Below are 25,871 nucleotides of genomic sequence, written 5' to 3'. Positions count from 1 at the left end.
CCCTTTGTCGGCCAGCCTAGAAAACATAGCAAAGCCCCGTCTCTACAGAAATAAAAAATAGCCGGGGCCGGGCACGGTGGCTCATGCCTGTAATCCCAGCACTGTGGGAGGCCAAGGCAAGCAGATCACCTGAGGTCGGGAGTTTGAGACCAGCCTGACCAACATGGAGAAACCCTGTTTCTACTAAAAATACAAAAGTCGCTGGGCGTGGTGGCACATGCCTGTAATCCCAACTATTTGGGAGCTGAGGCAGGAAATCGCTTGAACCTGGGAGGCGGAGGTTGCAGTGAGCCGAGATCACGCCATTGCACTCCAGCCTGGGCAACAAGAGTGAAACTCTGTCTCAAAAATAAATACATACATAAATAGCTGAGCATGGTGGTATAATCCTCGCTACTCAGGAGGCTGAGATGGAAGGCTTGAATGAATCCAAGGTAATAGTGGGCTATGAGTGCCCCCCTGCACTCCAGCCTGGGCAACAGAGCAAGACACTGTCTCTAAAACAATAATATCCAGACGAATGGTGCTGTTATTTCTCTTCTTATCCACACATCTCTCATCCTTGGTTTTAAACATTTTTCAATGTCTAGCATTCATATTGTTAGGCCTAGTAATTCTCCTGCTATACTATAATCTCTCCTAAGTGTGAGAATCAACTTAACTGCTGGCATCAGAATTTTTGCTGAGAAAAACACGCTATAGTCAATGGTTGGGTGGGAAATGAGCTCTACACTGAAGGGTCTGCATGTCAAGCGGTCTCACCAGTGCCCAGGATGAGGTCACAGCTCTGCATTACTCAGGAGAAGGACCAGAGAGTAGAGAGTAGAAATGGGAAGGAGGAAGAGGACTGCTAAGTGGCACCATCTCTGGACCCCCAAAATCTTCAGCAGTGTTTTCTAAACACAGTACTGCTTCTTGTGAGTGATTTTCTGTTGTGAAATCCAAAGAAGGAGCCCGGTTTTATGGCAGGATAGACACAGCCTAGGAGCGGAAGGCAGCCCCCAGCAGGCCACACCCCCGTCAATTGGCAGCAACCTTCAGGATGACTTTGGCTTCCATCAGAATTGGGAGTTTTGAGACAATGTCACCTGGAATGTCATGATCTCAACTGACATCTGGGCTTCTCAGAGATTAGCCCAGGAATTGGTGTACAAGGATGTTTATCACAGAATGACATATAACATTGAACAATTGGAAACCTAAAGGTACAACAGTGATCTGGTTACATAAATTAAGGGCAAGCTAAGTGAGGAAATAATATGCAGCCATTAAAAATTGTGTTTTCAAAGAACATTTGATGACCTGGGAAAACCCTGCTATAAGGTCAAGAAAAGACAAAAAATTCAGAATATTACTGTTGGTATTAGTTCCTTTTTTTTCGTAAGTGCCTTTTCTTGACTTTAAGACTAAAATTTTGACATAGATGACCCCAGAGTTTGTGGGATTATAAGAGTTTGTGACTTCTTTTTTTCTTCTCTGTGCTTTCCAAACTCTCCATAATGAGTGGAGTAATTTTAAAATCAAGGAAAATAAACATGACTTTTAAAGAGTGGGAGTGCAGCTTGTTTGTGTTCTTCGGTTTACTTGGCAGAGACTCAGGAGAGATGAGCAAGAAGGATGTTGCCCTTAAGTAATGTTTGGTCGTGATTTATTTACACTGTACCTGTTTAGGTAGAGATAACAATTGCTTAGCGGAGATGAGAAGAGATATTATCTTTACGGGATCACCAGTGTTTTCAGGGAAAAAAGAAAGAAAGGAAAATCAGAGGGAAGAGATAGGAAACAGAGGGAAAAATATGTTTAGGCTTTTTTTTAAAAACAGACTTACAACTATCCAGTGATTGGCCTGTCGCAGTGGCTCATGCCTGTAATCCCAGCACTTTGGGAGGCCGAGGCGGGCGGATCACGAGGTCAGGAGATCGAGACCATCATGGCTAACACGGCGAAACCCCGTCTCTACTAAATATACAAAAAATTAGCCGGGCGTGGTGGCGGCGCCTGTAGTCCCAGCTACTCGGGAGGCTGAGGCAGGAGAATGGCGGGAACCCGGGGGGCGGAGCTTGCAGTGAGCCAAGATGGCGCCGCTCACTCCAGCCTGGGCCACAGAGTGAGACTCCGTCTCAAAAAAAAAAAAAACCAGAACTATCCAGTGATGTCTTCCTTTCTTTCTGTCTGTCTGTCTGTCTGTCTGTCTGTCTGTCTGTCTATCTGTCTATCTGTCTTTCTTTCATGAAGCCTTGCTCTGTCACAATACAGGCTGGAATGCAGTGGTGTGACCTCGGCTCACGGCAACCTCTGCCTCCTGGGTTCAAGTGATTATCTCACCTCAGCCTCCTGAGTAGCTGGGATTACAGGCGCCTGCCACTACACCTGGTTAATTTTTGTGTTTTTCACCATGTTGACCAGGCCGGTCTCAAATTCCTGACCTCAGGTGATCTGCCCACCTTGGCCTCTCAAAGTGCTGGGATTACAGGCGTGAGCCACCATGCCTGACCAATTTCTATTGCACATTTTTGTGTTTCTAGTTCTCTTTTACCAAGTCAAGGAAGTGGAAGTTGGATTATGCGTGTTTTGGCAATCATGCTGGAAAGAATTTACATGTGTGTGCACGCACAGTGAGGCAAGCCCTATTCTCTGTCTTCCACGAATTAACTGGTATAAGTAAGGACAAATAGTTTGGGAGACCTTGACCCCCGCACCTGCCAAGCCCCACAGAATTGAGGAAAGCTTGATCATGGTGCACAGCAGAGTGGAATGTGATGGTTTTCAAATCTTCCTGCTACCAGGCTCAGAGTTGCATGAGGCCGGACCTGGCATATGATGATCCCCGAAATATTTAAGGAATAAATTGTATCAGACAGGGCTGGGTGCGGTGGCTCACACTTGTAATCCCAGCACTTTGGGAGGCTGAGGCAGGAGGATCACCTGAGGTCAGGAGTTTGAGACCAGCCTGGCCAACATGGTGAAACCCCATCTCTACTAAGAATACAAAAATTAGCTGGGCGTGGTGGCAGACGCCTGTAACCTCAGCTACTTGGGAGGCTGAGGCGAGATGATCGCTTGAACCTGGAAGGTGGAGGTTGCAGTGAGCTGAAGTCGCACCATTGCACCCCAGTGTGGGCAACAAGAGCAAAGCCCAGTCTCAAAAAAAATAAAAATAAATAAAAAATAAATTAAAAAAAAATATATATATATATATATATATATATTTCAGACACTCTGGGTCAGTCAGAAAATGCATCCAGCCCAGTGCCCCATCCCAAACTGTGCTACCACGAAGACATAGCTGATCTTCTTGATATTGACCACCAAAGAATAGGATCACACTCCCAAGACATCCCACAACTAATTTTGGAGACCATGGCATGACTTGGAATCAAGTACAAGTTACGCTGCTTCTGCCCGTGCAACCCTGGCCAAGCACATCACCTCTCCAGACCCCACCTTCGCAAGCATAGCTCAGGACTCAGGGGTTTTCAAGGTGGTTTCAAGCACTAATAGTCTATGATTCTTTGCCTGTAAAATTTACATGCGAGAGATCGTGTGCGTGTGTGTGTGTCTGCGTACGTGTGTGCATGCGTGCATAATGCTTATTTGCCCAAATGGAAGATAACTTAATGCATAGATGACAATTTCAGTGCTATTTAACCCTAAGGGAAAAATGAAAAGAAACACCATTTGTTGGGCATCTCTTGAGTCTCTGGGACTATTTTTGGGACTATTCTTGGCATTTGTGCCATATTACCACCTTTAATTCTTACAATAACCCTAATTATTCTCTTATGTTATTATACAGTGTGCAGTTTTGGACTCTGAAGCTCAGATGTGAAATATCTAGTTCATCTGGGCATTAACAGCCACAGATAAGAAACCCAGACTAAGCCCAAAACAGCAGATCCCCAGTTCAGTGTATTTGGGAGAAAGCAAATCCCCAAAGGGCAACATATGCTTGGTCACCTAGGGAGGCTAAGTTATATTGAAAACTAGGAAACCACTGGTAGTTCAACTTTGCTATTTATCTCAACCCCCCAGAATTGAGGCAACCTTGATCATGGTGCACAGCAGACTCTAATGCGAGACTTCGAGCAAAAGCCATCAACACTCTTTGGGCCTGAGTTCCCACGTCTATAAAAGAAAGGAATTGGGTGAGAGGATCTTTCCTACCTATTCAGTTTTTCAAATAGTTAAGAGTCTCATTCTGTTGCCCAGGCTGGAGGGCAGTGGCATGATCATAGCTCGTTGCAGCCTCTAACTCCTGGGATCAAGCAATCCTCCCACTTCAGCCTCCCTCAGTAGCTGGGACTACAGTTGCACACCACCACACACGGCTAGTTTTTAAAAAAAATATTTTTTGTGGAGATGGGGGTCTTCCTATGCTGCCCAGGCTGGTGTCGAACTCCTGACCTCAACTGATCCACCCTCCTTGGCTTCCCAAAGTGCTGGGATTACAGGCGTGAGCCACTGCACCCAGCCCCTATTCCATATTAAACGTCCATCATTTGCCCCAGACTGTCAGCTTTCACAGGGTGCCTCCAAATTCCAGAGACTGTATCTCGTTGAGCAACTCCACGTTCACCTTTCATGACTTTTCTGAGTTTACTTCCTCCTGGCATTACCAAGCACTAGCCTCCTTCTGTCGAGCTGTGTGGTTCAATGACTGCTGCAGAGACTGCAAGCAGAGCCGGATGCCAGCCCCCATCTTCCAAGAGGCCCTGTCTTGCCTGACACAGACAGGGGCTGCCTGCTGACCTGTCCCCACAGTTGCTCCGTGTCGCAGCCCTCCCTGGCAACCTTCCCCAGCGACTCGCAGGTGTTGCCTGCCACCAGCTCTCAGACACCGCCTGAAGCGTCAGCTGGCCCTGGTGCCTTTGCCATTGGGAATACTGGCACCAGCGCTGCAGAGTACACGGAGCTGTTGTACCCTGGGGCCTTCAAAGGTGCCTTGCACAGACGACGTCCCACAGGGAGGATAGTCTCACCCCATTTCACAGATGGGGAACTGTGACCACAGGACCTCCTCGTCTTCCAAGAAGGAACAAAAGCAAGGTGTCAGCCAGGGCAGAAATAAAAGCTCCAGCACTCTCCCAAAGCAAGGCAAGCACTCATCATCGGTCATGCGTCTTTTTACCTTTTGAAACTTTGTCGGATTTATATATAGCCTCCATCTTGTCCCTCTGAACTCAGCAGGGCTTGTAATCAGTCACTGGGCTGAACACCTGGAACTCTGTGGGGATTATCATTAGAAGGATGCGAGGCCAGGTGTGGTTTTGGACCAGAGACCTATTGGAAAAGGGAGGATTTCTCACTTTCCAAGTTTACTCTGCTCAAGTTAAAACAATTAACCTCCTTTCCCCTTCAAACAACTGTTCTCCACAGCTTTCTACCAGCAATCTTCAACCCAAAGACATAATGTCAAAAGTGGACTCTCTCCCTTTCAGAACCTTCAGATGAAAAGGCAGATCAGACCTGCCCTTGGGGCTTCTTTCTGCCATTGTTGCCTTCTCTTCCCCACCAACTTCACCCCCTCCTTCCAGACACCAGGGCCTCCAGAGAGCAGCATTTTCTCTAATGCTGGGGTCATGGAGCGATGGTAGCAAAAATGGGTTTTGCACAGTTAGGCCCCCATTGCTCTCCTTGCAAGAGTTTGCCAGGCTCGCCAGCAGGAAGGGAAAGGCAAATGGCAAAGGCATCCCCAGTTGGGGTCTTAGTTCTCTTGACGACGTAGCTCTCAGCACAGTCCCCTTCTTGGGCTGTACCCTCTCCCAGACACACGCGCGCATACAAACACACACACACACACACTCAAAAACTCTTGGTGACATGAATATTTTCAGGGAATCACATAGCTCTTCTTACATAATACTATAGCAAGCATGAATTGAGTCCTTATTCCATTCTGGGCATTGTGCTAGGTGATTTTCACGCACTAATGGCTTCATTAAATCTTCACAATAATCCTGTGCAGAAATACGTGGCATGAATTTGAGGCCCAAGAATTGAATGAAATAACCCAGGTCACACAGATAGTGAGTGGCAATGCCAGGGCTTAGACCCAGTCTTATCTGACAGATGAGCTTGCTAGCCGTTGTAGGAGATCCTCTCTGTGACTTAGCAGGTCAACAATAGCTGTCAAGGCATTTCGGGTCTGTATGAGGCAGCCCTAGCCACCTCTTGGCACCTACGTGCCTGAGAGCGAAGCTGGCACTCACCCATCTCACGTACACTGACTTTTCCTGAGGTTACACGGAGGGACGGAGATGGCCTGCCACCCTCTGAAAACACTGTCCCATGTAGGATTTCAGATGATGAGAAACAGCTGGTCACAGAAAATTAGCTGATCATCTTGCAGACTTTATCTAACCCAGTGGTTTTCAAACCTAGCTGTACATGAGACAACTGGAGAGATTTGTTTTAAATCCTGAAGACCAGGCTGTACCAGGTCATAGAATGCGTGTTTATTTCCCCTCTGCCTTCATACGTTGACACCACCATCCTCAGTAGAATGGTGTTTGGAGGTGGGGCCTTTGGGAGGTCAAGAGGTCACTGGGGTGGAGTTCTCATGATGCGATTAGTGCCCTTATAAGAAGAGACAGAGGAGAACTTGCCTCCTCTCCCTCTGCTCCCTACCACGTGCTCTTCCGCAGGAAGATGGCCGTCTGTAAACCAAGAGGAGGGCCCTCAGCAGAAACCAACCATGCTGACACTCTGGTCTTGGACTTCCAGCCCCTAGAACAATGGGAAATATGTTTCTGTTGTCAAGCCATCCTTTCTATGGTATTTTTGTTATAGCAGTGCAGATTGACTAAGACATATCTCATGCCAATTAACATGTCGTTGGGACCCAGTCATCAGAATTTTTTTTTTTTTTTTTTTTTTTTTTACAGTATTGCTCTGTCACCAGGCTGGAGTGCAGTGGCACAATCTCGGCTCACTGCAACCTCCGCCTCCTGGGTTCAAGCAATTCTTCTGCCTCAGCTTCCCGAGTAGCTGGGACTACAGGTGCCCACCACCATGCCCAGTTAATTTTTGTATTTTTGGTAGAGATGCAGTTTCACCATGTTGCCCAGGGTGCTCTCAATCTCTTGACTTTGTGATTCGCCCACCTCAGCCTCCCAAAATGCTTGGATTACAGGTGTGAGCCACTGTGCCCAGCCCCATCAGAATTTTAAGATAATATTTAATATTTTCAAACAATCACAGATTTACCAAAAAAGTTGCAAGTACAATACAAAAAACTTTTCCTGAACCAATGGAAAGTGATTTGCCAAGCTAATCCATCATCTTCCTCACACATTCTAGTGTTTATTTTCTACAAACAAGGATGTTCTCCTATGTAGCCTCAATATAAGTAGCAAAATCAGGAAATTAACATTGTTACATCTCTACTAACTAACCCTCAGATTCCATCCAAGTTTCCCCAGCTGTCCTAATAACATTCTTTATAGCAAAAGGATACAGTCCAGAATCCTTTGATCAGTCATTGACCAGGTGCCTTTAGTCTCTTTCTTTTTATTTTATTTTTTAGAGATAGGGTCTTGATCTGTTGCCCAGGCTGGAGTGCAGTGGCACAATCATGGCTCACTGCAGCCTCTAACTCTTGGGCTCAAATGATCCTCCCTCCCCAGCCTCCTGAGTAGCTGGATTTACAGGCACACACTACCATGCTTGGCTAATTTGTTGTTTAATTTTTGTAAAAACAGGGACTCACTTTGTTTCCCAGGCTGGTCCTGAATTCCTGACTTCAAGCTATCCTCCTGCCTTGGCCTCCCTAAGTGTTGGGATTATAGGCATGAGTCACTGCACCTGGCCCTTTTAGTCACCTTCATTTTGGAAGAGTTGTTCAGTCTTTCCTTGACTTTCATGACCTTGACACACTTGAAGATTATTTTGTAGGATGTTCCTCAGTCTGGGTTTGTCTAACATTTCCTCACAGGGAGATTTTGTTTACTCCTCTTTTGGCAAGAATATCACAGAAACGATGTTATGCTCTCATTGCAGCCAACTGGGTGGCTCACAATTTTCATTTGTCCCATGATTGCTAAAATTCACTTGGATCACTTGATTAAGATGAGGCATGCCAGGCTTCTTCACTGTAAAGTTGCCCCTTTTCCTTTGTAAATGAATTAGTATTTTGTGCTGAAAGATAAGAGGTGGGTTGTGTGTGGGAAGACTGACCAGCCATTGGTTATTTTTAACATCATGATTTCAAAGGGCAGGTGATTCCAAACTACAATCAATTTTGAGAACAAGTGGCCTAACTCCTTCCTGTGAGGGCCCCCATGACATGAGTTAATTATAACAAGAGCTAAAATTCATTAGCTAACATTTATGGAGCCCTTAACTTTATATGCATCATTGACATCATTACAGCCACTTAGAGTTATTATGCATTTATTCAACAAATTCTTACTGAGCACCTACTATGGGCCAAACACTGTTCCAGGAACTGCAAATACAGCCATGATCAAGAAAGACACAAACTCCCTTTTCTTGTGGAGCTGACACTCCAGTGGAATGCCACATGCCAAACACCGTGCTAATTATTTTCTGTTCACAGTAACGATGACAATAACAACAATAATAATAGTGATTTACTTTTATTGAGCACTTACTGTGAACCAGACCCTTAGCTCACCCTTACAACAACTCTATGAGGCAGATACTTTTATTATATACTTATGAACTACTCTTTAAGTCAGGGGTAAAAAAAGGCTATAAGCCTCGTAGAAATGCAGTTCACACCACATTTGATACAGTAATGATGTTCCCTCCAGTCCCAGCAAAGATGGCTACAGACACTCAGGTTTTGAAAAGTTCTAGTGAATTAACAAAATACCACCTTACACACAGCAAGCTGGCAAAAATTAGAAAGTTGGACAATATCAAGTGGTGGCAAGAACATGGGAAAATGTGAACCTTTGAGCATTGTTGGTTGAAATATCAGCTGGGGCAGCCATTTGGAAGAGAATTTTCTATAGGTATTCCCTAGGACCCAGGGAAACTATGCTTGGCATATACCCTGGAGAAATTGTCACACAAGGTCACAAAGAGACATACACAAAAGGATCACACAGAGTTGTATGTACTGCAGAGTTGGAGGTAATCTGGGGGCCATACTAGGAAAACAGACAAGCAAAATAAGCTATATACATTTGGCTAAATGCTTTGCAGTAGACAGAAGAAATCACTTAGACTGTACACATGTATAAATCTTAAAAGTATAAATGTTAAGTCAAAAATGTAAGAAACAGAATATTTGTAGCATAATAACATGTATAAGACTTTTTAAACAATATACAGCTGTGCGTGGTGGCTCATGTCTGTAATCCCAGCACTTCGGGAGGCCAAGGCAGGCAGATCCCTTGAGCTCAGAAGTTTGAGACCAGCCTGAGCAACACAGCTAAACTCTGTCTTTACCAAAAATACAAAGAATTAGCTATGCATCGTGGCATGCGCCTAGGGTCCCAAGCTGCTCAGGAGGCTTCAGTGGGAGGATCGCTTGAGCCTGGGAGGTCCAGGCTGCAGTGAACATCGATCAATTGCACCACTGCACTCCAGCCTGGGCAACAGAATGAGACTCTGTCTCAAAAAAAATGCCTATCTATACAAAATACTGCATATTATGGAGGATATATACATATATCTGTGTGGTGGAAGGTGGATTGGAGGGAGAGGCATGCATTAAATATATAAGTCTGGGTATGCCTGGGAAGCGGAAGGACAATGGGATTGGAGCTGGGTTACAAAGAGGGACATAATAATTAACTTGAAAATAGAAGAGGAGCCTTGTAGGGACCATGATAATAGCATGCTATGAATTGATAATTGCGATCAATTTGATTCTGTGCCTGGGAGCAGAATAGAGTGGGGGAGGCAGTGCATGAAAATATTTGGGGAAAGGCTACATGAACACTCCAGAAAGAGCTTCTTTATACACAACCCTCTCCTAACCTATGCCCATGGAGAGACTGAGGTCTCTGGGACAGTCTCGCCTTTTCACGACCTATTTATCTCATGAAAACCATCCTATATCGATGTCATCCTGACCCCTACCTGAACCACCTCAGTACCCTCCTGGACTTTCCTTACAACAGTGTTCTATGATGCCCTTCCTGGTGATGGAGGGTCAAGACCTGAGGCTACCAGACGCTGGAAGAGACAAGGAAGGAGCCTCCCCTAGAGGCTGCAGAGAGCTGACACCTGGATTTCAAATTCTCCAGGACTATAAAAGCACATCTTTCTTTTGTAAACCACCAAGTTTGTGGTAATTTGTTAAGGCAGCCCTAGAAAACTAATACAGTTCCTCAATAAATACTTGTAGAATGGAAAAGCAAAGGTCTACAGGATAAATATCCAAACCCCTTAGCATAGGAGACAGCACCGTTTGGAAATTAACTGCTGCGTTCTGGTAGTCTCGCCTACCAGTGAACATGCCCTGCCCTCATGTCTGCCTTTGCAGGTGCCCTTTCCTCTGTCTGAGATGCTTTTCCCCACCTGGACCCCACTGTGCAAGGTTCTTCCCTTGTGGGTCTCTGCGCACCAGAGCTCAGGGAAGATTTCACAGTGTCCCAAGATATGGGTGAAGAAATAGATTTTTTTGGAGAAAAAGAAGCCATGGTCTTCTAACCCTCCCTCTGAAAGGCATGGGAGGGCCTGGGTGCCAAAGGGCCTGCAGGAGAGGAATATATGCCCTTCTGTCTTTTTGTGGACCAAGTGTGAGAGAGCAGCTCTGTCAATGGACTCAGGCTGGCAAAGGTCATTTGGGGCCAAGATGCCAGAGGCAGGTGCAAGTGGTTTCCAGGAGCTGTCTGGGGAGTGTTGCAGACCCCCAGCAGGGCAAGGAGGTGGGGAATACAGGGATGGAGGAAGCCTCTCTCCTCTACAAAGTTGAACTGGGATGCAGCCCCTCCTGCTGGGAGAAAGGTAGCACTAGATGATTTTTTTTTTTTTTTTTTTTTTTTTTTGAGACAAGGTCTTGCTCTGTCACCCAGGCTGGAGTGCAGTGGCTCCAGCCTGGTTGAGACGGTATCTAAGTATGTCAACCGGGCTGGCCTTGAGCTCCTGGGCTCCAGTGATCCCCCCGCCTCGGCCTCCTGAAGTGCTGGGATTACAGGGGTGAGCCACCATACCTGGCTCTCCCAGCTGACTCTTGGTACAGGCAACAAAGAGCTCCTGGCTCACTTTGGTACAGCTGTGCTCCTGCATCTCAGTCCTCAGGGAAACGCCTCTTGTTCCTTAGGTATCAACCCAGCCCTGCCTCCTCTGGAGCTTCTCCCTGGCTCTCCCCTTTTCCATCCCATCTATTGGAGCTGACTTGGTGGCAAGGTCTCCACCTGTTTTGTTTTGTTTTGTTTTGTGTTTTTGGACAGGGTCTTGCTCTATTGCCCAGGCTGGAGTGCAGTGGGGCCATCATGGCTGTTCACTGCAACCTTGAACTCCTGAACTCAAGCAATCCTCCCTCCTCAGTCTCCTGAGTAACTAGGACTACAGGCAAGCCACCACGCTCAGATTGTGTGTGTGTGTGTGTGTGTGTACACCCATATATATATCTGTTACCCAGGCTGATCTCGAACTCCTGGCCTCAAGCAATCCTACCACCTCCGTGTCCCAAAGCGCTGAGATTACAGGCATGAGCCACCACGCCCAGCCAATCACCTATATCCTGAATCTGTTTTCTTGATAATTTGTTTGGCGTCTGGCCTCATCTTTCCTGGAAGTAAACATTCCCTCAATTTTGTCCTCCTGTTTCTAGACACTGTTTGTAGGTAGCTAACCCTGCTCCGGGCCTGACTCCTCTCCTTTCCTTATAATCTTCCCATAGCTCTCCCACTTTCCCTGGTGATTTCAGCTCCTAATAGTACCCCCATCCCGCAGCACTCTGGACTTCCAGGAATCCCTCTGTAAATCCATGCACCCAGCACTTCCTCAGCAGGCATTGCTCAATGCCTGATTGCAGCCGGGCACTGTTCAGGGGAATAAAGTAGGAATAAACCCAACATATAGCTTACGGTCTAATGGAGGGACGGATGTTAAAGAAACAATGACCACAGAATTTCAAAGAGTAATGAACTGTATGAGATAATCAAAGAATACCATGGGCAAAAGAATGGCCCCTCATTTAGATAGCTGGTGGGGAAGAAAGAAGAAGGTGTCTTTGAGGAAAAGACATCAAAACTGAGGCAGGTGATGAATATGTTGGATGGAGAAAGAGAAAGAAAATCAAGAATCAAGTGCCACGGCCCTGAAGTAGGAAAAGGCTGGATGTGCTTTATGGAGAGAGGGGCAATTCGTGTGGGTAGAACTGACTGGGACATAGCCGGGAGAGATGCCCTGGGGAAGGCTGGGTCACGTCTGCAAGGCTTTTCCACAAGGTTACGGGTTTTATATTTCTTTTTTTTCCTTTTTCTTTTTTTTTTTTTTTTTTTTTTTTTGAGACGGAGTCTTGCTCTGTCGCCCAGGCTGGAGTGCAATGGCACCACCTTGGCTCACTGCAACCTCTGCCTCCCAGGTTCAAGCGATCCTCCTGCCTCAGCCTCCCGAGTAGCTGGGACTACAGGTGCACACCACCACACCCGGCTAATTTTTTTTTTTTTTTTTTTTTTAGTAGAGGTGGGGTTTCTCCACGTTGGCTAGGCTGGTTTTGAACTCCTGACCTCAAGTGATCTGCCCCCCTCAGCCTCCCAAAGTGCTGAGGTTACAGGTGTGAGCCACTGCGCCTGGCTGGTATTTTAGATTTCATCCTAAGTGTAGGAAAGCCATTGGGGTCTCAGGTGGAGGAGAAGGAGGGTCATTCTCTGGTTTTTATTTTACAAAGCTTGCTGGGGCTGCTGAATGGGCAGGAGTTTGGTGGGCACAGTGGGGAAAACAGGGCCCGTTTCCATAACCCCAGAATATGGGAGGTCTCTTCATGACTGCATTTGTGAGTCATGTGCCTTCATCCACCTGTATCTTGCTTTGTGATTGTGTTAAAAAATCACTCTGTTTCTTCCCAAGTTTAAAAAAAGAAAGCAGGGACAGAAGTATTAGCCCACTTCCCATTAATGGTCTGAACAGCTGCTGAAATACCCCTGAGTGCAATAAAGACACTGAATGGGATAAGAACAGGTATGACCATCTTTTCCTACCCAGCAAATGGTAATTTCGGTGGATTGGCATCAACTCGTCTATTTGGCAAGAATCCTGTTGGGGTCTTCTGCTGAGTGGACAGTGTGACAAAGGGCCAAACAAAGGCACGAGGATGGGAAGTGGTCACAGTAGCAAGCAGCCCGGGGAAGAAAGGGCCAGACCCCAGCGTGTCCTCACACCAGTGGAGACCTTCTGATGTCTTTACAACTACGTCCATCCTTTATACCACAAGGTGCTTCTCCAACCCCATGGAATCATTTTCAGGTTTTAGAAGCACCTTTTTGGCCTCTTTCTGCTCTACCCAAAGTAATGTTCCCAGGACTTACCTGGGACTTCATGGCGCCCACATCAGAGACCAACTGGGATCCCTCCAGCCTCTCTGCCTTCCTTTTCTCACACGTCACCTGCAGCCCAGCACCCACCAGCTCCTCTGAGGGAGGCAGTAACTGAACTACAAAACAGGGGGGTGCCAACTACAGGTGTAAACTGTTTTCCTGCCAGTAAATCAAGACACATACACAGCATTGTCAGAGACCGTCTTCACCAGAGGCTCTTGTTGACTATCCTGTTTCAGCCATCTGTGCTACAGAGCCCAGCAGGGTCATAATGATTTCATCATGGATACACGTTAGAACCTTCTGGAATCCTAAAACCATCCATGCTTAAAATATAGTATATCCGTAAACGAAAATATTATTTGGCCATAAAAAGGAATGAAGTACATTTGGCCTTGAACAATGCAGGGGTTAGGGTCACTGAGCCCCTGCACAGCCAAAAATCTATGTATGTGTTTTGATTCCTCCTAAATTTAACTACTAATAGCCTACTGTTGAACAGAAGTCACATAGTCAATTAATACACATTTAGTATGTTGTATGTATCGTATACTGTATTCTTACAATAAAGTAAGCTAGAGAATAGAAAATGTTATTAAGAGAATCATAAGGGAGAGTAAATATCTTTCCTATTGATTAAGAGGAAGTGGATCATCATAAAGGTCTTCACCCTCATCATCTTCATGTTGAGGAGGCTGAGGAGGAGGAGGAGGGGCTGGTCTTGCTGCCTCAGGAGAGGCAGAGGCAGAAGAGGGGAAGGGGGGAGGGGGAGGCAGGAGAGGCAGGCACACTCGGTGTAACTTGTATTGAAAAAAATCCTTGTATACATGGGTTTCGCTCATTTCAAACCCTGATTGTTGAAGAGTCAACTGGACTAACATGTGCTACAACCTGAGTGAAACTCAAAACTATTACGCTAAGCGAAAGAAGCCAGTCACAAAAAACTGCGTTGTACAATCCCATTTAAATGAAAGATCCAGAATGGGCGAATCTATGAAGACAAAGTAGATTAGCAGTTGCCTAGGGCTTGGTGGGGAAGTAAATAGGAAGTGACTGCTAATGGATACTTTGGTTTCTTTTGGAGGTGATGAAGATGTTCTAAAATTACGTCGTCGTGATGGTTGCACAACATTGTAAATAACTAAAAACATACTGAACTCTACACTTTCAAAGAGTGGATTTTTTTTTTCAGACCCTTGCTCTGTTACCCAGGCTGAAATGCAGTTACGTGATCATAGCTCCTTTCAGCCTCGACCTCCTGGACTCAAGTGATCTTCCCATCTCAGCCTCCTGAGAGGCTGGGACTACAGCGCACACCAAAACACCCAGCTAATTTTCCAATTTTTTGTGGAGATGGAGCCTCGCTCTGTTGCCCGGGCTGGTCTTGAACTCCTGGGTGATCCTCCTGCCCCAGCCTTTCAAAGTGCTGGGATTACAGGTGTGAACCACCATGCCCGGCTCAAAGAGTGAATTTTATGGCATGTGGATTATAGTTCAGTAAAGCTGTCAAAATACATTGATGACTTTGCTCCACCCCACCCCAATTAAATCAGGATGTCTCGGGGCTGAAGCCCAGGTATCAGTGGGTTTTTAAAACTCCCCAGCTGACAGGGAAAGATTTATTAAGAGATGTAAAATCACAGCTAGATAGGAAGACTAAGTTCCAGTGTTCCATACCACTGTAGGATGACTGTAGTTAACGGCAATATATTACGTAGTTTCAAATAGCTACAAGGAAGATTTTCTGTTGTTGTAGAAACGGTGTCTCACTGTCTTGCCCTGGCTGGTGTCAAACTCCTGGCCTCAAGCCATCGTCCTGCCTCAACCTCCCAAAGTGCTGTGTTACAAGCATAAGCCATTGCACCCAGCCATAGAGGGAAGATATTCAATGTTCCCAACACAAAAGAATGATAAATGTTTGAGATGACGGGTGCGCTAATTACCCTGATCTGATCACTATATGTTTTAGATATATAGAGAAACAATACTATGTACTCATCGAGTATGTACAATTATTATATTTCATTTTTCTTTTTTTTGAGACAGAGTTTCGCTCTTGTCGCCCAGGCTGGAGTGTAATGAAACTATCTCAGCTCACTGCAACCTCCCCCTCCCAGTTTCAAGTGATTCTCCTGCCTCAGCCTCCCGAGTAACTGGGATTACAGGCATGCACCACCACGCCTAGCTAATATTTTGTATTTTTAGTAGAGACAAGGTTTCTCCATGTTGGTCAGGCTGGTCTTGAACTCCCGACCTCAGGTGATCCGCCCACCTCGGCCTCCCAAAGTGCTGGGATTACAGGTGTGAGCCACTGTGCCTGGCCTATATGTCAATTTTTAAAGTTAAATTAAATTAAACTTTTTTAAAAAGCTCCCGGGTGATTCTAAATATGTAGAGGTAGCTGAGAACCACTGGTCTGGTCCAACCCTCTGGTAGGCCCCTGAGGACACGGGGATCTGCAGAGCTGTTGTGACTCTCAATGTCATTTAGTGGAGGCAGGACTAGAACCCACGGTTCCAAAGCCAGGTTATCCCCAGCCCTTCTCTGTGCTCAGGCCCCTGATTGAATCCTGACCAGCCGCTCTCGGGCCTCCCTAACCCCCACGACATCTTTTGAATTGTTCTCTTTCCAAAATACTCAAACTGCTTCACTTGTTAATATTTCTCTTCTAAACCCACAGCCCTCTCCTTGACATTTCTCTAGCTTGTTCATGCTTCACATCTCCCACCTATTATGCAGGCCGGCTTCTTTCCTTCCAGTCAATTTCTTATCCATTATGAATTTGCATGTACAAGTGCCCGAATTTACATTTAACACACACAATCGGTTCTGCCTTCAGTTGAAAAGTTCTACCCATTCAAACTTTACAGTCAGAGACGAGAATCTATTCATTGCAGGAGGCTAGATCCCTCAGGGAAGCCAGTATAATTGGCTGTTCATAATTCCCATTTCGAGTTATATGGCTGTTTAAACTTTGAGGAATCTTAACTACAAGTTAATCTTCAGGGTGAGACTATGAGAGGCTTATAGCTGATGTCACTGTTAGAGATGACCGATGTCCAGAAACTAGAAACCTGTTGCAAGCAGGGCTTGATTAGATAGCTTAAGACGAAAAATAAAAAGGCAAAGCTGAGTGCTTTCAAAAGAAGAGCTTAAAAAACTGTTTAATCTACATTTTTGTACATAATATGGTTTGTAAATACATTGGGGGTTTGTGCTTCCTTAGCACTAAGACACTTGTCATACTTTCTCATCTGGAAAGAGCAAAGAGAAGAGTAGTATTTATTTATATTTGTATTCTTTCTCTCCTTTAGGGCTTTAAAAGGAGAAGTGTTTTCTTCTTCATCTTTCTTTTTGTTTTTGTTTTAGAGACAGGGTCTCTGTTATCCAGGCTGGAGTGCAGGGGTGCGATCACTGCTCACAGCAACCTCCGCCTCCCAGGCTCAGGCAGTCTTCCCTCCTCAGCCTCCCAAGTAGCTGGGACTACAGATCCCTGTGACCACAGCAGCTAATTTCTGCATTTTTTGTAGAGACGGGTTTTCGTCATGTTACCCAGGCTAGTCTCGAACTCCTGAGCTCAAGTGATCCGCCCACCTTGGCCTCCCAAAGTGCTGGAATTACAGGCGTGAGCCATCGCGCCGGCCTCGTCTTCGTCTTTCTATCTGCCGTCCCCTCTCCTCGCTTTCTCTATTGGAATCCAGCAGAGAATCAGGGCTCAACAAATGTTTTGGACGAAACCCACAGCAGCGAATCTCAGATGGAGGGAAGGGAGTGAGAAATGGGGATGGAAATAGCATAATCAATATAGTCAATATTATTACTATTATTTTGGAGACAGAGTCTCGCTCTGTCCCCAGGCTGGAGTGCAGTGGCATGATCTCGGCTCACTGCAGCCTCCGCCTCCCAGGTTCATGCCATTCTCCTGCCTCAGCCTCCCGAGTAGCTGGGACTCCAGGCGCCCGCCACCAGGCCCAGCTAATTTTTTTTTTTTTTTTTTTTTTTTTTTTGGTAGAGACAGGGTTTCACCATGTTGCCCAGGCTGGTCTCAAACTCCTGAGCTCAGGCGATCCGCCCGCCTCAACCTCCCAAAGTTATAGTCAGTGCTGTTATATTACAAGCCGCATCACTCAACAAGGATCCGTGGAGCTCCTCTTCTGTGCTGGGGACGGCTGCGGTGACTGAGGCTGGTTAGTCACTGGACACAACCAGTCACTCTCTCAAGCCGCCTCCGTTCTATAGAAAGCAAACCGCCCCCACGTTGCTGATGGGGAAGTGAGAACTCCCATGAATCCCAGGAAAAGTCAGAGAGATAAAAATACAAATGCTTGCCCCATTTTCCCACACTCCTCATGGCTCTTTCCACAGTTCCTTTTCCTCTGGTCATTGATGAGAGTGAGAAAAAAAAATGGCAAGGAAAAAAAGTCCTAATATCCGAATAGTCACATGAAGTTTTCATCACGCAGTCACCTGTTTTGTGTCATTTAACCTCACAACCTGTGGAAGTGACAGCATTGTTTCCCTTCCTTGGGTAAAGGAGCCAAGATCGCAGGGGACCTGCGATTTGTTCAGTCGCCCAGCGGATAAGACACAGGGCTAGCCGGGAACCGCCAGATCAGCAACGTCCCCGTCCTGTGCCTTCACGTCTTACCACATGGCCTCGCAATGAAACAAGCAAGCTCTGGAGTCCACAAACAGATCTTGAGACAAAAAAAAGAAAAAGAAAAGAAATAAAAAGCAAACAGGAAGCTCCGAGGACTGGGAGCGGGAAGGGGAAGATAGTATATCTCGGCCCAAAGACTGGAATCTTGGCTTGAACACTGCAACATCACTCTCAGAAATGGATGGAGGCCATGCGCGGTGGCTCACGCTTGTAATCCCAGCACTGTGGGAGGCCACGATGAGGGGATCACTTGAGGTCAGGAGTTTGAGACCAGCCTGGCCAACATGGTGAAACCCTGCCTCTACCAAAATAATAATAATAATAATAATAACAATAATAATACAAAAGTTAGCCAGGTATGGTGGCATGTTTCTGTAATTATAGCTATTCAGGACGCTAAGGCGTGAGAATCACTTGAACCCAGGAGGTGGAGGTTGCAGTGAGCTAAGATTGCACCACTGTACTCTGTCCTGGGCAACAGAGTGAGACTGTCTCAAAAAAAAAAAAAAAGAGAGAGAGAGAGAGAGAAAGAAGAAAAGAAACAGATGGAAAATTAAGTGTTTATTTGAAAAAGAAAAAAGAATTGATGGAAAATATGGCTGCAAAAGCAGCAATGAACTGGTTGAAAGACTGAAGCTCTGTCGTTAGATTGAAAAGTGAGGTGATTCCAATATTCAAAAGCTTGGGACTTTTGTGGCTGACTGAGTTGTAGGCCTCATCCAAGAGATTGTCCAGGAATGGAGAAAAATAGCTTTATTTGAAGGCAGTGGTATAAAGAAAATAATAACAAAGTTGTTTTTTAATCCTAAAAGAGCAAGTGTCCAGGACAGCCCAATTTGTAAGGAGGTTCTTGAGTAACGTCAGTAACAAAACCTCCTGGGAGGATGAAATGCATGCCACTCTGCCTCTTCAGCCTGTAGGTACTGACGGGCCCCCAGCAGCCACCCAAACTCTGTTTCATTGGCTCTTTTCCCAACATCCTTGACAGAGGAGATCTAACTTGGCAAAATCCTCTCCAAGTGTTTCGGGGATCTTGGGTTTTGTCGTATAAGTTCATAAAGAGTTCTCTCATGTTCCTTGGCCCTGGGCCCCTCTGTTTTTTGCTTGTGAAGCCCTTTGAGGGCTGCTGTACGTCACCGTCGCAGCTGTGTGGCAAGTCTGGAGTCATGCTGTTATAACCACCCAATGGGTGCTTCCTGCCCACTGCACAAACAAAATCCATTCACAGAGACCACAGCATTGCAGATCACGAGGTCAGGAGATCGAGACCATCTTGGCCAAAATGGTGAAACCCCATCTCTACTAAACTACAAAAATTAGCCTGGTGTGGTGGTGCACACCTGTAGTCCCAGCTACTCAGGAGGCTGAGACAGGGGGATCATTTGGAGGTGGAGGTTGCAGTGAGCTGAGATCGCACCACTGCACTCCAGCCTGGTGACAGAGCAAGACTCTGTCTCAAAAAAAAAAAAAAAAAAAAGAGTTTAATTGACTCGAGGCCAACCATGCCACATGGGAGATGGAGTTATTACTCAAATCGACCTCACTGAAGTCTCAGACGTTAGGAGCTTTTGAAGGATAGTTTGGGAGAAGGGGTGGAGGTGTCCGGGCAATGGATGCTTGCTGCTGATTGGCTGGGGGTGCAATCATAGGGCTGTGGGAAATGGCCCTCCTGTGCCTGAGTCCCTTGTGGGTGGGGCCACAGGAGGGGTTGGTGGGTCTAGGTGGAGGCATTGGTGTCAGACATGAAAAAAAAAAAAAGACTGAAAAGATATCCCAAAGGCCAATCTTAGGCTCTAGAATGGTGATATTATCTGCAGGAGTAATTTGGGAGGTTGCAAATCTTATGACCTCCAGAATAATGATTGGTAATCATGTATGTCTACACCTTAGCAGAATTCAGGCTCCTGCACCCCGCTAGCCTGGTGGTCTCTCATTACCTTTACAAAAGCAGCTGAGTTTGGGGAGAGGGCTATTATCATTTAACTCCCAAAGTTAGCTTGGCCTACGCCCAGAAATATTAATAATTAATGGCCACTTGAAGGCTAAAGGCAAGATGAGGGTTGGCTAGATCAGATCTCCCTCACTGCCATAGTTCTCTCACTGACCTGATTTTTGCAAAGCAGTTTCATTGTGTTTCTTGTAAAGGTGGAGTAGAAAGTCCCTCTCCCTCCCTCCCTCTGTGTCACATTTTATTACTTGGGTAGTGAGCACTAAAAAGTGTGAGTCCTGGGTCTTGCGTGAAAAGCTTGCAGTTTCAGGCCGGGCACGGTGGTTCATGCCTGTAATCCCAGCACTTTGGGAGGCCGAGGTGGGCAGATCACCCGAGGTCAGGAGTTCAAGACCAGCCTGACCAACATGGTGAAACCCTGTCTCTACTTAAAATACAAAATTAGTTGGGGATGGTGGCGGGCGCCTGTAATCCCAGCTGCTCGGGAGGTTGAGGCAGGAGAATCGCTTGAACCTGGGAGGCAGAGGTTGCAGTGAGCCGACATCATGTCATTGCACTCCAGCCTGGGCAACAAGAGTGAAACTCCAAAAAAGAAGAGAGAGAGAGAGGAAGGAAGGAAGGAAGGAAGGAAGGAAGGAAGGAAGGAAGGGAGGGAGGGAGGGAGGGAGGGAGGGAGGGAGGGAGGAAGGAAGAAGGAAGGAAGGAAGGAGGGAAGGAAGGAAGGAAAGGAGGGAGGGAGGAAGGAAGGAAGGAAGGAAGGAAGGAGGGAGGGAGGGAGGGAGGAAGGAGGAAGGAAGGAAGGAAGGAAAGGAGGGAGGGAGGGAGGGAGGATGGAAGAAGGAAGGAAGGAAGGAAGGAAAGGAGGGAGGGAGGAAGGAAGAAGGAAGGAAGGAAGGAAGGAGGGAGGGAGGGAGAGAGGGAGGGAGGGAGGGAGGGAGGAAGGAAGGACGGAAGGAAGGAAAAGCTTGCAATTTCTGCCTGCAGTGCTTCTCTGCAGAGACACAAGTCCGTGACGCTGGTGTCATGGTTTCTTTTCACTCTCCTTGTTTTTGTTGTTTCAGTTCTTTTCCCCCATATATCAAACAGTCTCCCCCTCTACTCCAATCAAAAATCCCCGTGCCTCTTCTCCCACCACCCTGCAGACTCAGACAAGACTGCATCTCAGCTTGCTCTCAGGCTGAGAGCACTGATAGCTTGGCTCTATCTAGCAGACAACAGGAAGCCTCTGAAGGGCTGTGAGCAGAGAAATCATTAGGAAGATGCATCTTGGCAGTAGTTCCTCAAATGAATTAGGCGAGAGTGAAACGTCTTGATTCTCAGAGCAGACTCAGCGCGGGACGGCACACTGGTGCCACCTGGAGGCGGCCGGCCTCAATTACAGACGCAGTTTACAGAAAGCTGACAAAACCCTTCTGAAACCGTATCTGAAACACAAAGTCATCGAGTGACTTTTTAGTGCTACACGAAGAGTGGTCTGTTTATTAGGGCTAAGCCAGCAAGGAACAAAACTTCAGGGAAGTGACCCTGCTAGAGACTCTAGGACTAGCCTGGCCCTCCATGTCCTCCCTGGGGAGAGGCTGACTTAAAAGGAGGTTCTTGAATTAGTTGTTTTTGTAATAAAATCTCCCAGGATAGGCTGGGGAGCCCCCACCCCACCACCACCACAGAAATCTATTTTGCAACAGATTTTCAAACCAACATATTTGCCAAAACACAGGCTTGTCATTTTTCAGGGGAAGGGGGAGAACTGGTTCTTACTTCAAGTGAAAACCACCACACAGGAAAGAGAATGTGTCGCTAGCACAGTGGCTCATGCCTGTCATCCCAGCACGTTGGGAGGCTGAGGTGGGCAGATCACCTGAGGCCGGCAATTCGAGACCAGACTGGCCAACATGGTGAAACCCTGTCTCTATCAAAAATACAAAAATTAGCCAGTCGTGGTGCTGGGCACCTGTAGTCCCAGCTATTCAGGAGGCTGAGGCAGGAGAATTGCTTGAACCCGGGAAGTGGACGTTGCAGTGAGCCAAGATTGCACCACAGCACTCCAGCCTGGGTGACAGCGAGACTCCATCTCAAAAAAAAAAAAAAAAAGAGAGAGAGAGAATGTGTCCCCAGACTAGAGACAGGGTGTCACAGGTGACAATGGCAGTCAGAGTCTGCCCTGTTAGCCTGCTCAGGTTTTTCCAGTACTTTTTTTATTTTCACTAAAGATCCTGTGATTTGCAACACAACCTAGGCATTAACACGTAAGGAAAACTAGAAATTGAAATGAAGCAGTTTTCAGAATAAGGATTAGACTCCAGAATCCCAGATTCTTTCTGCCAGCATCCACTTAATGACATACTGAAGTATGGAATTCCTGTAATACTAAGTTATTTGTTTCTTCTTTCGAAAAAGGGGTAAACTATATTCCTTATCAGTTTTCTCCAAGTTACTAAGTCCTGGGAAGTTTATCGTGGCTGCATTTTCTCTTGCCCTTGGCTTTACCTCCTCCCTAATATCTAATGTTTTTTTAAGAAAGTTTCTCAGTGTAGAAAAACAAGGTCATTTCTCTGAGTCTTTGCCAAACCTGCACTGGACCTTTGCTTCTGGAGGAATGGGAATTTAAAAGGAGCCCAAGATGGTCATCCGGATTTTCATAAAAAGGAAGAGCTTTGCTCACTCACTTGACACTCGCTGCAACCCTGTGAGGTTTATATTGTTACGCATGTTTTAAAGGGGATGAAATAGATGCTCAAAGAATAATCTGCCCAAGGACACACAGCTGGAAAGTAGAAAAATTAGGATTTAAAATCCCAGGGTTGCCTGACTGCAGATTCCCCTTGCTTCCCACAGCACTGGGCAGAGTTCCTCTTCCTAAAAGTCTAGGGAGGCCGGGCACAGTGGCTCACGCCTGTAATCCCAGCACTTTGGGAGGCCGAGGCAGGTGGATCACCTGAGGTCAGGAGTTCGAGACCAGCCTGACCAACATGGTGAAACCCCATCTCTACTAAAAGTGCAAAAATTAGCTGGGCATAGTGGCGGGCACCTGTAATCCCAGCTACTCGGGAGGCTGAGGCAGGATAATCGCTTGAACCCGGGATGCGGAGGTTGCAGTGAGCCAAGATCATGCCACTGCACTCCAGCCTGGGCAAAAGAGCGAGACTCCGTCTCAAAAATAAACAAATAAATAAAAAATAAACACAAAAATAAAATAAAAGTCTAGGGAGACAAAACCCAAAGGGTTAAATAAAGCAGGGGGAGCCCTGAGGATAAAAGAAAAAAGGGTTGGATCTGGGTCTGCAGGGAGGGGCCAGGATGTGGACAGGGCCAAGGCAGGAGATGCCTACTGGGAAAAGGAAAGTCTGGGCCCTGGAGCGGGTGTGGCCACTTAGAAGTCAGATTTAAGGTGGGAAAGGAAACTTGCACAAGGTCAAATGGTTAGGAGGAGGCACTGGGAAGGAATCACGCCTTAAGGACTTTCTGAAAAGCCAGGCTCAGATTCTTTGGTCTGCCACTCTGATCCTTGACTTTCCCCACATCTGCCTCATTTTAACATTTTCATTGTATTTCCATATGATTTACTTTGTATTCTCCTTGTTTCTTCCCATTCCAGTCCACTGCTTTTTTCTATTTGGTTTTACTCAGTTGTGGCTATTCTAGAGGAACCAGGGGAAATACAGGCCTCTCTTCTTCGGGCTGAATATCATGTAACATCTTCAACTTCATTCTTCCATTAAAGGCAAAGTATGTGCTACAAAATCAAAGTTCACATTCTGCAATCAGCTTCCAAGAGAGTGAAGTCGACTTTACCCTATCTTTTCCATGTTTTTCTTCTAAACTACTTCTGAGCCTTTTCTTCCCTTCTGTCCCCTTCGGAGAGGTGTCAGTGTGGCCGGGACTGAGCTGTGCAGAGGTGGTGGGAGGTGTCCCGTGGAGACGGTGCTGCACGGTTCCATGGAGCAAATAAGTAAATTGAACAAGTAAATGTAGAGAGGACCATGGGGGCTAGGTTAGAGCGGTGGCCAGAAGAGAAGGGGGAAGAATGGAAATAACCTTAAGGTATTGAATTGTAATCAGAAGTACATTATGAACTCATAATTTAAAAATACATAAATACAAAAATATAAATATATCTGTGCAGATATAACTATATGAGCACATATATAGAGAGTTGTACACACACACACACACACACACACACACACACACACTTACAAACAAATCTTAGCTCTATCAGCCAAGCAAGCCTAGAAGCAATATCATCCCAGCAGCAACGAGCACGTGGAGCATCTAATCTTGGTTTCTAAATGTCATTCTGCACTGAAAGGAACCAGGAAATAACTGATTCCTGGGACGGTGCAGGAACTAGGTAAGCCTGGAATATCTGATTGTACTAGAAAGGGAAGACATTGCTCAAGAATGATGTGGACAGAGCCGGGTGTGGTGTGTTACAGGAGGCAGTTAGTCAGACATGAGCAGGGCAGAGAGGGCACGTCCCCGCCATGGCCCCAGGACCCGGGATCTCAGACAACCATAAGGTGATGGCCAGGCAGTTGTCACACTGTCTCTCTAAGATAATAATTGGTCACAGCTGTCTCACCAGGGAAAGGCAGTCTCCCAAGAGATAGAAAAAACCTGAAACTGGTGACCAGCAGCTTCCCAGTAAGATCGCGGGAGTTGAGTGGGTGAACACAAGCGTGTGCTCTGAGAGGCAAGTGGTGGGGTTTAACGGGTCTATGACCTTCCTCTAGGAACACTCGATTGGTAAGGGAAGAGCTCCTCAAGTGAGCGTGCGTACAGCGTCATAAACACGCTGTGCACATGGCCCTCCCAGGTGCAGGCAGCCCGCCCCAAGGGGAGAATCAGGGGAGAAGGGATACAGCCCCCGTCGGAAGCACGCCAGCGTAAAAAACCCCAAGTCAAAGGTTACACTGTGCACTCACATGTCTCTAGTTGCCTGCTTGGCCCTCTTCCAAGCATACTTTATTTCCTTTTGTTCCTGCTTTAAAACTTTTTAATAAACTTTTACTCCTGCTCTAAAACTTGCCTTGAGCACTCTCTCTCTCTCTTTCTCTCTCTCTCTCTCTCTCTCCCTCTCTCTGCTTTATGCCCCTCAGTTGAATTCTTTCTTCTAAGGAAACCAAGGAAGCAAGAATTGAGGTTGCTGCAGACCCGTGCAGATTTGCTGCTGCTAACATACTTTGGTGCTGTGACTTGGATATGTTCCCTAGTGGTAAGACCCCTCTTTGCCTCGCCTTCTTTGGCTGGAGGTGTTCAACCCCTAAATGCAGTTTTCTTCTCCCTCTTGCTCTCCTGCTTACTAACCAACCCCCAGAATTATTCCTCTCAGCCACAGTGGCTCTGCTTCCCCCGGCTGATCCCTCAGCTCACCCTGACAGGTGGCTCATGGAGGTGAGGAGGAACTTGGAGTCTGCACCAAGTAGACCTGAGATGCTAATGGCCCTCCTGCACAGGAGGCTGGTGAGAGTGGTAGGGCTAAAGCCTAGGGACCGTGCAGTGTCTGGGATTTCCTCTGCTTTTTCAACTAAAATCAGCTGTTTCCCAAAAACCTGCATTGCCTATTCTGTTTTCTCTGCGTGTGTTTTGAAATGGCCTTGTGCACCCACAAGACTATCTGCCTGCGGGGCAAGGCTGCCTTTCCCAGGTTTCACTTTACATACTGCAAAACTTCCTTCTCTGCCTCACACACACACACTCCCTCTTACTCGTGCATCTGCGGCTCTTGCTGCACTCGCTGGGCAGCAAAGCCACAGGCTCCCTTGTGGATGTCTCCTGAGATTTGTACGTTTTTACCCCACCA

This window comes from Macaca fascicularis, chromosome 1, assembly GCF_037993035.2.
Source record: "Macaca fascicularis isolate 582-1 chromosome 1, T2T-MFA8v1.1".
In the NCBI taxonomy this organism is placed as follows: Eukaryota; Metazoa; Chordata; class Mammalia; order Primates; family Cercopithecidae; genus Macaca; species Macaca fascicularis.
This window is presented reverse-complemented; position numbering follows the sequence as displayed.